The sequence below is a fragment of the Momordica charantia genome, assembly GCF_013281855.1.
Source record: "Momordica charantia cultivar OHB3-1 chromosome 10 unlocalized genomic scaffold, Mcharantia_2.0 BLBB01000010.1, whole genome shotgun sequence".
Classification (NCBI taxonomy): Eukaryota; Viridiplantae; Streptophyta; class Magnoliopsida; order Cucurbitales; family Cucurbitaceae; genus Momordica; species Momordica charantia.
Window position 1 is genome coordinate 16,455,128 of NW_028275158.1, and position 10,515 is coordinate 16,465,642.

Here is a 10,515-nt window from a genome sequence, read left to right on the forward strand (position 1 = left end):
CCTATTTGAAATCGCCACATGTCATGTTCTCATTTGTTCAATTATTGAATGTCACATCAGCAAATATATGTATGTTAATGCCACGTGTCAACTTCTAAGTCTTTCACTTGTCCAAGCTCACTTGCCACGTAGATGTTAACATTTATGCCCTAAAGCCTCGTAGTTTGTAAACTTTCAATTATTGATGAATAAAGTAATTATTTTATTTTACCTTCTTGTTTGCAAATATTATCCAATTTTATGAAAATTCAAGGTTATAAATGTAATCTTTAACAGTATATAGTTGTCATACAAGAAGACTGTGTTCAAGTTATAAGCTAAATAGTCCATAGTATATAGATAAGGTTGGGTGACCTATCTTGGTAACACTATTGATACGATCCACTTTGTAAATGTTACAGATGATTTGATCAAAATTGTTCATGTGGAGACATGTGAGTGGGAGTATCATATACAATGAGTTTGTATAAGAGTACTGGACCACGAAATATTGAATCTTTCTTTGTAAATCCATTAAAAGATAAGATAATTATTCAATAAGATGATCATATGTGACTCGATCTTAATCCTGAGTGATTTATGAACTCCTGCCTATGAGAGCATGTCTTTTGATTTACATGGGTAAGAATGATTTTTGTAACCGATTCGATAAGCCTACTATTTTTGGGACGTGACCAAAAGGGAGATGAGAACATAATTTCACAAGATGGAATTCACTCCTTCCAAGTAGTTCCCTTAAGTGTTGATTTCAAGAATTGAACAATGGGACCCCACTCTCTCACTGGTCCAAGAGGGACTTAGTTTATGATTGGATCATAAACGGATTGTTCATTAGAGGATAGTGGTACTTAAGGTATAAGATGTAATTATAGGGGTAAAACGAACTTTTGACCCAGCTGTAATTTCGAACAACTCGTGAAAGTTCTACCTGCATGTAGTGATTATATTCATGGACATAACCTGTTCTACATTGCGTAAGAGTACAACTCCAAGTTTATAGTGGAGTAACGTTGAGTTAATGAATGAAAGTTAATTAATTAATTAATTATGTATCATTTGAGCTTATAAACTGTAGGTCCATAAAATCTCCTTGCTAGCTCATAATAACATTAATTGATCAATTATGTTGAAACAAAATTAAATTTGAAAGGTTCAAGAATTCATATTTAATGTATTACATTAAATAATAAAAGAGAATAATGAATTTATGTATATGATACATTTAAAGAAAAAAAATATTTTATTAATATATAAGATATACTAATAAAATAATTATTTGATTAAGAATCAAGTAATATAAAATTTTAATATGATATATTAAAATATTTTATTTGGCATAAAATTAAATCCAAATTAATGTATTTGATACATTGAAAGGAAAAGATAATATTTTATTAAGATAAAATATTATCATAATCAAACAATATAATACTTTTTAGTATGAGATATTAAAAAAATTCTACCTCGAGCTCCTATAAATACGACCCTTTGGATAAGCCAAAAACACACTCATATCCTTTACAAATCCTCTCGAAATTCTGTCTCATTTCTTTCAAGGAGTTTCCCATAAACTTTGTTCCATTGTTCGAGTCATAGGGAGGAAGGTTTTGTGAAGAGATTCTACAAAGGTATTATACTCTCTCAATCAATTTAGTATTCTAAGTATAGATTCAATGCCGATCCAATAATTTAACTGCAGAATGAATTGTTCGCTCCATTAGTAGGATTTTTATACCAACTTGTTTTGACCATAATTTTTTCGTTTGAACTCTGATTTGAGTAATTCAAAAGGTGTTGGTTTTGTATGGACACTTTAAAACACTAAAATCATAAGTAAATAGAGGTTGTTATCATCAAAACATTTGGTATGATTGAAACTCGTAAATCTAGCACATTGTTACATTCAAAATCACTTTAATAATTTTCTTCTTTAAATTCAAATTATATTTAAGTCAATCTTTTATTAGTCAAAATTTCAATTATAGTATAACTTTCAAAAAAGTAATTATTTTTTCTTTTACTGACATTCTCCGTCAATTTTCACCCAACATAATACCAACATCATTAAATTACAAATTAGGTGACTTTAATACAAGTTTACATTAGCATGTTAATTCAATTATTCGAAGTCTCTCACCATCTATATGTTAAACAATTATAGAGTAATAGTAATGATCAAATTAAGTATTTTTGGAAAAAAAAATCATAGAGTAAAACATGTCGTGAAATTTCATGGATCAAAATAAAATAAACCTCAAAATTCATAGAAAAAAATAGAATTTAAACCTAATTACTATACTTATACATGGTCACTATTTGAAGCAATCATGTATATCTAAGCTCACCTTCATCTATAGTGATGTTCCTATTCTTGCTCATTTGGATCATAATAGAAGATATTAGATCCTCTATGTTGTCGTCTTCTCCTACGATCCGATATGGCTACATCCAAATTCATAGATCAATATATATTGGTAACATTGGATAGATGTATCATACTGCAGTCAGTCATGTTGGGCATGATATTATGAAAATGGTGAAAAAAAGTTTAATGCATGTAAATGAGGTGGTATAAAAATTTAGTTATGTTGTTAATTACCTAATAATATTATTATGTTCTGCTTTGGTAGAAATCTCCAACTAATGTGATTGAACCAAATATTGTAGTTATGTTCAGCATCTACATCTTCGTTTATAGGTAGATCATGAATAACATTAGTTTGACGATTTTTCCACTCCTGAATATGAAATGTTATGTTGAACTATATATGAAATACCTTCAACAAGTATAGAAAAGTATTGCACCAATTTATATCTATTGTTGATGAAGAAAGTAATGAGATTGAAAATGAAATACTTTGTGATGACATGCATGTTTATCCCATTCCTTTAGATTGCATAGTATTACATGATTGTATGTCTATTGTTGAAAATGGAAGTGATGAGATTGAAGAAGAAATGCTTTGTGAAACCATGCATTAAATTTTTATTCCAATTGATAACAAAACATTGCTTGATATTAGTGAGAATAATAGTATAGTAGAAAATGAAATACTTTATGATTCTATGCATAACATTCCTAGTCACTTAGGTTACAAAGTTTCTTTTGATGGAGAGATATCTATTGTTGGAACATGAGTGCATGAAGTATCATGCATATGTGGATGTATGTGAGTTGAGGAATATGAGAGAAAAATAAATGAATTTAGAGAGAAGAATGAAGAGAGGAAGAGTAGGATCATCCTTAATTGGCCCCACAAGCCAAAGCTTATTAGAATGTTGAATATAGATCCTTATTTTCAAGCTAACATGTTTTGTCCTAGTACTTGTACGTACTCTTCTAAGATTTTTACAGGAGATTACAACCTCTTTGTATCAATCGTGACCAAGAATAACTAATGTTGAAAGCTTTGAAGGTTCATGACCAAATGGAGCTTAAAGAACAATGTGCATACCCCCAGGTATAGGGGCATAGAGACCAAAGGACTGACGACTACTGGGTAATAAAAGAAAAAATGGAGCTTAAAGGACTCATTCATACCGTTATATCATGACTTTAACATTGTCTTACAAAGTAAGTATGAATTAAATCTTAAAGTTGTTACTACTTTGATTTATTTTTGTAATAACACTTCATGGTGAGTATAGTATGATATATTTGTTCTTCTTACTCACTAGGCTATTTCTCTTTGTAGGTGACCATGGACAAGTGAAGTCCAAGTGAAGGGAATTATGGAAACTACTTGTCCAAGAAATATTCTAAACAATGCTATTGCCGAGAACACAAAATGTTACGTTGGAGAAGTCAATGTGAAAACCAAATGGAGGACAAGTAAATCCAAATACAAAGTTAATTAGTCAAGTGGTTCGATTGCGAAACTTTTGGAAGTAGAGAATGACTTTCCTCCAACCCAACAAAGGCCAAGAATGGCATCATCATCTCCAGAATTCAAGATTGCTCTATAAGGTAAGTATAAGGACTTTCCCGTACAGTCTAATGTGACTTCGTGAAATCCATTGTTGATATGTTATGACTAGGTCACTACCCTAAAGGGTTTTTATGAGTGGCTGTGGTTGGAAGCTGATGTTAGAGCACTGAAAACCCAGGGGCTAGTAACCGGTTCACATGTATTCTTGATGTTTAAATTTTGAAACAAACAAGAAGTGTGCAAATTTATTAATATTGCAAAGAGTTTTTGGTTTAGAAACTAATAGGGTCTAGAAATATTTTCACTTTCAAAACAAAATTATGATTATGATAACTTGGCTTGAGATTAAGAGTAGGGAGTTCAGCCTTTGAAATTTTTCGTAAGACAAATATTAGTCATTCTCTTAGTTCATTTGGATTGTGATTCATTCATTCATTTAGTATGTTGTTTATTGGAATAGAGGTTTTTGTTTTTGCTTAAGGACAAGCAAATAGCTAAGTTTGGGGGTGTGATGAGCTTTGTTTGTCGTGGTTTTTAGGTTACTTTCTACGCATGTTTGGATATGAAAAATAACTCATTTCTTCCCCTACTATGCATGATTTGATTATATAATCCTAAAAGTGAAAAAAAAAACTTATTATTATTGCACGGTATGCAAAGCAAAGCATTTTGAGATAAAAATAAATACCATTTGGTAAAAACATAACAAAAACTTATGTTTTCTCAACATGCAGGTAAGTAGCACCTGGCGCTACTTTCGAGACATTTTTAATGCACTACTAGAATTTTTGGATTTCGTGACGGTACTGAACAGTAAAATATTGTTCACGATTGTCTAATTATGTCACGAAAGGTTAAAACGCATTTTTGGAGGGAAAAAGTGGAGAATTTCGGATTTTTGAATTTTAGTGACGCTTTTTTTCCATCACGAAAACATTGAGGCGCGTTTTAGGCGGGAAATGACGGAGTGTTCCGAATTGTCGTGTTTTCGTGACGAATTTTATCCGTCACGATAAGTTGCCCATAACTTATTTTTCGTGACGTCTAAAAAACGTCACGAAAAAATTGAGCGCATTTTCGGCGGGAAAAGACGGAGTTCTTCGAATTGGCGGTTTTTTCATGACGTGTATAAAACGTCACGGAATATTATTTTTTGTGACATTTTATAATCATCACGATACGATAAGAAGATTTCAGTCTTATTCGTGAAAAGGTATGACTTTACGTGACGTTGTTTATATGTCATTATAAGTTGGAAAACTATATTTTAGTGACATCTGATAAAACGTCACTAAAAGTTGCTTTTCGTGTTAAAGTCAGTTTTCCACGGATTTTTTTTCATCAATCCAAAAAGATTTAAATAATGCTTACATTTTTTAATACAATGGATTGCAATTTGATATTGCAAATCTTAAAAAAATAATAATGAAAATTTTTGTTGAAATTTATAAATTACAAAACTGGAGAAAAAAAATAAAGAATTTAACTATTTTAAGCTAATTTGTTCGAATGTAAGTTAAGAAAACATAAAAGTCTAGAAGCCTAAAATTTATTCGAAATTTTGCTCTCATAATATTATTTAAATATTGAGGGCCAAATAATTACGATTTTTCTTTTTTACTTTCTAATTTTACCTATATATTTAATACCCAATATTTTCATATATTTTTTTCCTTCCATCGAAAAGATTTAATGAATCTTGAGAAAGAAAATCTTGAAAAAAACAAGAAATTTTGTTTGTAGAATGTAAATTTCAAAACATAGAGAAGAGGAAAAAAAATAAAATTAACTACAAAATCTTTTAAAAATTATTTTGTATTCTCTAAAAGGGTAAAGGTTTCATGAAAACTTCTCCTTCACACTAAATCCGTAAATCTCCCTTTACCCTTTCAGACGAAATCCCTAATTTCTAAACGACTCCTCATTGCGTCTCTTGTTCTGCCGCCCTCTCTATTCGACTTCACGTTCTTCATCATCGGCATGAATCTCACCGGTTTCCCCACTCTCACTTACAGCGCTGCCGTCTTCGCCGCCGCCAGCGCCGCGTAGTCCTCTTCGGCCACCGCCGCGTAGTCATATGAAACGTATGTTTTTTGGTTTAAGGATAATATAGACATCTCCAAGGTGCTTCCTTAGCCAAAATCGACATGGTTTGAGTCAAAGAATCAGTATGCTCAACAAAATCCCATGTCTTAAGCTTCAAGTCCCTCATATTTTGGTGGAAAGTTACAACCATCTTCACACCTATAAAATGAAGAGCTTCCTCAGCAGAAGAGATCATGAATTTACCATCTTTTAGTCTTAGTTCTCAAATTGAATTAGTTTGTTCTCGTTTTTTTACAATTCAGTGATTTTCGAACATAGCTGTATTGTAACTCAATTGTTAATTCTCATTTAGTTCTTTTGATGTTTCAATTCGTGTGTATTGCATTTATTTATTTTTCTTAAATTCTTTCTAGCAAGTTTTAACTCCATTCAAGCTCGAAAAAGAATAAGGTGAAGTTAGGGTTCGTTGTATTCTTTGTTAATTGTTTGAAATTTTGAATTCGAAATAAATAATTAGAGCGCAATTGTACACCCATCACAAGTAATAAATGGAATCAGTATTCTGAGTATCGATCTATAGGGACTAATGAAATCTTTTTTAATAAAATGATGATGATCAGCGACTTTGCAATTGATGTTGAAGTAACAAATAACCCAATTGATATTGGTTTTGATGTTTAAAAACTTAATGAAATAAAACCCAACTCTAAGTTCAAATTAGCTAGAAAATGTGGGGACTAGCTCGGATGCTCAGCATCTCTCTTGCTCATTAATGACTACGCGTCTTAATCTACCTATATCTAGGTGATCTCGAAGTACTAAGTTATTTCTAATATATCTACTAGAAGTCTCTTAGTTTTAGCTTAAAAATAATCGCAACCACAGATCAAGATTCTATATCTAGGCTACTTGAACGGAACATTTATATCTAAAAGCCTTGCCAACCTTCTATGTTCAAACCTTAATTGGCCAAATTAAAACTTAAAACTTTATAAAAACAATCTTAAGTGATGGAAAAAATGAGAAAACACCCGTGCAAGTGAGGTGAATACCAGTGCAAGTGTACACTATATTCATCAATTGTAGTACGAACGAGGTTGAATCCACAGAGACTTAGTGTAATATTTTAAGATTATGCTTAAGAATACCAAATGTGCAAGAAAATAAAATAGTAGTGATTTGTGCTGAAAATTGTGAATGATATAACAATAACGAAAGCCATAAATGATTCCAAGAAATGAATTCAACTTATTGATGTTGGGGCAAGACAAAGATGTAGCATAGAGAATAGAAAATGGGATAATAGATATGGAAAAGACGAGGGAGACTCCTTAGCTCTCACTCAATCCTAATCTACACTCTAGCATGAAATCGATTGCTATTGCTCTCAACTCGATGCAATTCCCTTCCAAGATACCCAAACATGAATACTCACAACTCCCGTTGCTAGATACCCAAGCAATAAAATTAAATGGACCCTATTCCTGAGTATCCACGAACCTACTAAAATAAACAGCAACTAAATCACAAATAGAGCAGATTAACTAACCATACATCATTTAGGATCATACAGAAGCTAGCAAACTAAACAAAGTGGCCAACAATGCTTAGCAAGATGAAACAAATCAGTACAGCTCTATTTAATAGAAAAATGAAACCAGTTAGATTATCGATTGTTCAAGAGTTACAGCATGGATATGTCCCCCGAAATGGGGTTTGGTTCATGGGGAAGAGGGAAAACTGAATGGGTAAGTAAAAGATACAACTCATTTTAAGGAATAAGTCAAAGTTGCAGACGAAAAATGCACCAGCATGCAAGGACCAGGTACTTCCTCCATTTGTCCTTAGCTTTCTTCCCGAAAATGGAATGGTTTTCTTTATCTTCACCAGCATGCCAGGAATGTTCTCTATTGGGATCCTTTCCCCTTAGGGATTGATGATGAGACAACCTCATCTTGTTGCTTTTATTGTTCCCCCGAAAATTAGGACAAAAACTCAATAAAATGCGTACTGTATGGACATAAATAAAAATACCACGTGAAACTTATTACTGCGTTGCCCAAGAATTTCTGTAGAAAGTGATGCTCCAGCATGACATGTAGCCTAGCAACGCTCCGACATTTCTCCTCTAATTTTGCTGCTCCTCAACAAGTTCTCCAGATTCTGCATAATTAATTCAAAATAGGAAAAAATAAGCAGGATTTGCATAAATTCTTCAACACAAGGAATTAGAACATGGTAATTAACTTGTCTGCTCAATTCCTCACTTTTATAAACAATTTATTCACAAACCTCACAATTATGCACAGATTTATCTGAATAATTACCAGAATAACTCTCTTTTGGTGAGTTATCACACCCCCAAACTTAAAATCTTGTTTGTCCCCAAGCAAGGCCATGCTCAAAATCCTTTAGAGAGAAAATACTTCACAGCTTATGAGCAAGCACCTGGCCTCATGCCCCTGCATATAACTTTTGTCTGCTACACTAAGAAATCAAGCAACCTTTACAGATCGCTTCAGCTAGGGCACAAAAAGAGAGTAGTTTAGTTTTTGCTCACTCTAGATAAGGTTATTTCCATCATGCTCTAACCTCTTTCTACTTTCCTTTTTTCACAAATTCGCTTCTCCTATAGACTTATTTCTCAAGTTCCCTTTCACTTCCTTGGAACCTTTAGCTTTTATATTACTCGTTTGGGCGTCTTCAACTATGAGGTACTAGCTCTTACTAATCCTGCAGCCTCTTTCGTTTGTTTTAGGCGGGTTGAATTACAATATTAGAAAGATTCATAGTTGTACAGCAGATTAGCTACCAAAGGCTATAGGCAAAGCGAATGCACACATCCCCAAATTTAAAAGGATGATTGTCCTTAATACGACTAAGGACAATCGAAGAAAAAGCTCCAGCATACCTCCAAACTTATAAGCTTATGAAAAATGAGAGATGTTTAGATGTTTGCTAGAATAGACAAGTAATGTACAAGGGTTGGTAAATGTTGAGTCCAAAAGGGGGGAATATAGAGGTCCAACATAGTAATACTGAAGTAAGGCTTGAACCTGGATATGTTGCAATTGAAACTTATCTAAAGGGGTGCGTTGTTTGTGAGTAGTAGTGATAGAAAGATGTTAGGGTATTGGTACTCAAACCGGACTAGAGGTAGAACAAAATTGGTGCTACTCACAATTAGATGCTCCAGCATAGACAGATATATCCAGACAACACAAGCTCGAGCATGCAGACGACTTGCTTGAATAGGGACAAGGACAAAACGCTTACTACACAAGACTGGAATCAAACAATATAACTTTATAACTATAACTTGATTCTAGTTTTACACAATCAAGCTAGAATCAAACACCACATTTCGTAATAACATGACATATACAATTCGTTCAAACCTCGACTATCTACAAATTCCACAATCATAAAGTTGAATACATAAAATATTAATCTCAAATATGTTTCAGATTGAGTCCACCAAATAATTTCAAAATTTCAAAACACAAACAATTCAATACCCACAAAGTTTCACAACAACACTCTAAATACCCATCAATTATCATAATCATAAATATTCATCAAATAGCCATAACTCAATTGGAAAATAGATTTGGAATAGGAATAAAGAAATTACAAGCAAAATTAAACTTCCATGGCAAAGAACGAAAGCTCTAAATGATACACGATAGCCAGAGGGGGAAGAGAGGACAGCGGCAGAAGAAGGAAGATAGGCGGTTGGAGGGGGAAGAGAGGTTGTCGGCCGGAGGGGGAGAAGAAAGGTGGTGGCCAAACGGGGAAGAGAAAAAGCGGGTGGCTGGAGGGGAAGAAAGCTGCGAGCGACGTCGATGGAGATAGGGGGAACGGTACGGAGAAAATGAAGAAGAAGTGGAGGGTTTTCCAAACTCGTGAAAATGAAGCACAAAATTATTATGTAATTCACTTTTGGCGACGCTTTCGTCACCAAAAGTAAAAAAATTGTCCTTTTTTATCGAAAATTTGGGCGGTTAGGATATTTGGCAACGAAATTCAAATTTCGTCGCCAGTAATAACTTTTTACGACAAAATTTAAATTTTGTAGTCAAATGTTTTAAGAAAGTGCGGGAATTTCACCGCCAAAAATTGAATATCTTGTAGTGAATTGAAAGGAAAAGAAAAGAAAGAAAAGTAATGAGAAGAGAAAAGAAAAAAAAGAATTAAAAAAAGGAGAAAAGAAATGAAAGAAAAAAAAACAAACTCAAAAAGGGGAAAATATAGAACTGCTCTTTCCTTTTTTTGAAACACAAATTATAATTAATACTCTAAAAGAATGTCACTTACGCTACAGATTGATAGACCCTCATCCCTAGTTACATGACTCAACTAGGTAGGGAAGTGGGTTGTCCACAACATAGACAAAACTTTATTAACCCTTTGTCTTGCAAGCAAATCAGCAGCACCATTTTGGTTTCTACAAACATTCAGAAAAGATATGTTAAAAAATAGAGGAAAAGACTCGTGAATAACTCTTATCCAATTTGTTGCTTTAGCATTTGTCTTCTTA

General features: G+C 33.0%; 1 long non-coding RNA gene across 1 annotated transcript; it reads right to left on the reverse strand.

The window, feature by feature from the left end:
• Nucleotides 1-7,591: 7,591 nt before the first annotated feature.
• LOC148208683 (uncharacterized) lies at nucleotides 7,592-9,868 on the reverse strand. Its single transcript, XR_015788379.1, has 2 exons — nucleotides 9,610-9,868; nucleotides 7,592-8,138 (listed from the first exon to the last, which is right to left on the reverse strand). It is a non-coding gene; the product is annotated as an uncharacterized LOC148208683 (long non-coding RNA).
• Nucleotides 9,869-10,515: the final 647 nt, after the last annotated feature.